This window comes from Molossus molossus, unplaced genomic scaffold, assembly GCF_014108415.1.
Source record: "Molossus molossus isolate mMolMol1 unplaced genomic scaffold, mMolMol1.p scaffold_m16_p_15, whole genome shotgun sequence".
Lineage (NCBI taxonomy): Eukaryota > Metazoa > Chordata > Mammalia > Chiroptera > Molossidae > Molossus > Molossus molossus.
This window is the reverse complement of record NW_023425350.1, coordinates 59,184,730-59,189,165: the sequence shown is the minus strand read 5'-3', so window position 1 is coordinate 59,189,165 and position 4,436 is coordinate 59,184,730.

Sequence of the window (4,436 nt, the reverse complement as noted above, 5' to 3'; positions counted from 1 at the left end):
TAATCACTGTTACTCACTTCTTCTGGAGGAAAGATATTTTTTTCCTATTAGAAAACAACAACAACAACAACAAAAACAGTATTGGCCTTTGTTGCAAAACCATTAATGTCTGCACCGTGCAAGAGAAAATATTTTTTCTAAGATATTTAATTTACCACTGGGATGGCTCTGACATTTAGAAAACCTAAGCCCAGAAAATCAGATTTCTGATATACATACACGAAAAAGACTGAAAACACTAGGGAAATTCTGTGACCAATGGCCATGTATGGGTATTTGTTAAGCTACATTAACCTAATGGACACTGAGGAAAAAAAAAATGTGTTCAGCAGAGTTAACCGATTCTCTTTATTTACACAGGTATAATACTATCAATTCCTTGTTTCTAAAAAAGCACTGATATTGTGAGTTCCAACCTCTCTTTGATTTAGACAACTGTTCAATTGCCAACACTCTCCATTATTTTCAGCATTCAGCAGCAATGAGTTAAATTCTGAAAAGATCCAATTAATTGCTCTCTGACATGATGGGTTTTTGAAAGGTTTTACCTGAGTTAATGAATTCATTAATTTTAGAACATCTTATTTGCTTTCTGCTAATGGGATTTTCAGCAGGTGATTGGTTACCGTTTCGAAGCCTCATGCAGAGTTTAAATGTCATTTTATACAAAGATATTTACTGCACGGAATATTGCTCTAATTAATTTTAGAGAGCAACTAGGAACCTCTCTAAATTATTCTTGCCTGCAGTTGCGCCATTGGCCTTGAAAATGTCATTGGGATTTCTTGGTAATGTGTACGTACCTATACGTGTGAACTTAGGTGCACATATATGTGAATGTACGTTCAAAATGGTGGTTTTGTTTTGCAAAATTTAAGAATGTGTTTCAAGATTTTTTTCCAGGTGAAACCTTTTTTCACAATTGTTCCAATTGTAGGTAACGCAAGAGCTTGACTGCAGTCGATTCTGGAAAATTCCTCTAGAGTGGGAAGGTGTACTAATCAGTGTGTCTAAAGAGCACAGAGAAAACTCATCCAGAGGACAGCCTTCCAAATGCAGCGCAGTAAGTGTGAGGGCTGGGTACAAATAGAAGTGGGTTAAATGCAGCTTTCTTCATCCAAAGGGATGGACTGAGGATATAAATGTCAAGGTCGAGGAGCTACAGTGGTGTTAGACCTCAGCGATCTTCATAGAATTAGGGGGATCTGAGACAAGACAAGGGAATATCAGCAGTCTTGGGGAAAGGTGCTGTCAGTTGTAAAGGGTAGATTTGCAAAACCGAATTATCAGCCCCTAACAAATGCTAGTGCAAATCATGAAACAAAGGCTGAAACTCGGGCAAGCTGAATAGACTTACAGTAGAGTAAGAGGAATTCGTCTCAAGAGCAATCTGAGGATCTATTCTAAAGAAAGCAGCTTCTAGGCTGGAAGCTAGAAGAGTAAACTCAGATTCCATAAGATGGTGGGTAGACCTACTATAACAATGGATGTGCGTTGCATTGGCTGTGTGTTCGACATGAATGAAACCAGTGTGGAGAAGATGATAGTTTGAACCCACCATGTTTTCTCCAGCTTTCAAGAACCTGACACAGCTTCTTCTTTCCTAATGAAACACTCATTTTCTCCTTCCTTTATACATTCCTCAGTTTATTCCTAGTTATCACTGAGGTCCCAGCTTAAATATCACTTCTTTGGAAGACTTTTCCTGAACTCCTGTCTTGATAGGGTTCTACATTGACTCTGCACTTTATTACAATTATTTACTCTATACCTATTTTCCCCTCTAGGCTATAGGCTCAGTGAAGGAAGAGACTACACGTTTCTTGCTTACTGCTATATCTCAGTCTCTAACATTGGATCTGGCTTGAGTCTGAGCCAACTGAGACTCATAAGAAAAGAGATTTTTCCCAAAGCCATGTGACTATAATGATTGGAGCTGAGGTTCAAGCCCAGTCTCCTGACTTCTGATCCAGTGGGCTTTCAGTGTAGATAGCAGAGAAGAATTTTGCAGTGCAAGACTGGTATTCTAAACCCTGAACACCATTTGTCTTGCTTGGACAATCAATGCATTTGGACTTACCCTCTCTGGTGTCAACTGTCTGTTCCTGAGAAATGGTGCACCCATGACCCTTTCTAGTTCAGAGTTAGGATATGAGAAGCTAGTGAAACAAATGATGTAAAAATGTTTTGGGAAAACGCATGGACAAGCACACAGATGATAGTAACATTATTCTTTTTTTAAATTTTTATTCATCTTTATTGTTGAAAGTATTACAGATGTTCCCAACCCCCCCCCTTTTTTAAACATTCTTTTCACAGTGCTTTCCATATCATGCTTTTATGAGCTCATATTCAGACTAGGGTTTTATATGTATTAAATATGTATGTATATTTTGTATTTTATGTGTATAACATCCCAGTCCAACTATATCAAACTGATGTCCAAATAATTCACTCATCATTCACTCAAGGTCAGCAGTAGAACTGGCTTCTAATTCTTTTTTTAAAAGATTTTCCATTGCTCTTAAGAGACAGAGGAAGGAAGAGGGAGAGAGAGAGAAACATCAAGGTGAGTGCACCATTGATTGCTGCCTCCCGTATACCCCCTATCGAGGTTCTAGCCCACAACCCAGGCATGTGCCCTAATTGGGAATTGATGGCAACCCCTCAGTGCATGGGATGACAACCAGCCAACTGAACCACACTCGATAGGGCTTGGCTTCTAATTCTTTAAAACAATTTTTCCTATATAAGATTTTTTGTGGAGCTCATTGTGGTTAACAGTTATATTTTTTTATCAAATGAAAGAGGTGGACAGTTCTACTTGCTTTATTTTAATAAAGAGAAAGACCAGTAAGAACTTGAATCTCTGGGTGTTTGTTCTCTAGCCTCCTACGGTTTAGCAACTCTGGTTAAAGGGAAGTCAAGAAGTAACCTTGTTCCCCACCAACTGCTCATAAATGAAGGTATTCAACTTGCAGGGAGTGAGCATGAATCAATAAAACCTTCTCCTTTGTTCAGCACTACTAATGGAGCCTAAAGGCTGGTCAGGGACATTGCTTTCAAATGGAGAAGACAACAAAAAAATGCCAAGTTTTTGAATTACAGTAGTTAGCAGAATATACTTACCTTAGTATTCTTGGCTTAAGCTCAAGGCCAAAGCAAAGATCCTCAACCTGGTAATTATAACCATTATTCACCCCTCTCCCCTTCAGAAGCAATGTCTCAGAGATACTATAAAAAGTGTTTTAATCATCTCACAGAAGGATGCTTTGTGGTCTTGTCCCTCTGGCTAGGCCCTTTATATATGCTTTAAATAAAGTGTTACGATTCTTTCTTTCACCTCATAAAATCAGGCATGCAGCAAGCAAAGCAGCATGGACTCCAATTTAACAGCTCAGTCACAAAACGGATCCCAACAGCAGATGATGGCCATGGATGTGGTGCTGTTTCCTTGTGGGAGCAGACTGATCTACACCAGGTTCTACCTGCAGCAACAGTCTGATGAAGAATAAAGAACTGAGTTTTCCGGTCAGAAATGGCTTTGAATGTGAACTTTGACTATTCCTAATTATGTGAGATAAGTCAAGTAATTTTTCTCTGAACCTGTTTCACCAGTGATAAAATAGAGACACGACCTCAAGATTCTTATGAGGACCAAGGAGAAACACTGACTTTTCTGGCCCAGCACGAAGGTAATGAGGCTGGTACAGTCCTTTAGATCTAATGCTCCCAAAATTCACATTCTAGTTCACTCTCCAAATGTGCGTCTGAAGGCTGTTCATGTCATTTCAACCTTAGTTTTTTGTTTTGTTTTGTTGTTTTCCCTCTATAAAATGGTGATGATAACATCTACCATTCAGGCTTCTTTTTAGGAAGAGCAAATATTTGCTATTACCTAACAGCCTCTGCATCATGATCCATCTTCTAACTTTCTACACTCTATCCTCCTTCCCACATGCCTTTTTCTCATAACTGTAAGGTACCTGTGCTGCCTCACTGAGTCCCAGACCCATCTGTCATGTTCTACCATCTAGTCCAATCTTCTCCAGTGAAATTCATCCCAGGACAGTAATTTCTTTATTCCTTGTCTGAGAATAATAGCCCCCCTTTTATGTTTCTTTAAGATAAAAATTAAGTTATTTTTAAATTAACTGTCTAATGAGATGTTATAAGACTAACAAATTAAAAAGATCTTTATGGAGACATCACCCTTTGAGCACAAACTGGGTGGAGGAGGGAAGGATGGACCTGCCCATGTTATGTTGAATCCTGTGAGAGGATTTCCAAAGCAGAGCCGAGGCCCCTTCTGTTTTGGGATTCCTCATGTCTGAGCCCCACTGTTCTACTGCATTTCCATTGAACCCGTTTTTTTCTGGTTTTAGCTAGAAAACCATTTGTTTTTCTCTGGAAGAGCAGACCTAGATCTGAGCAGC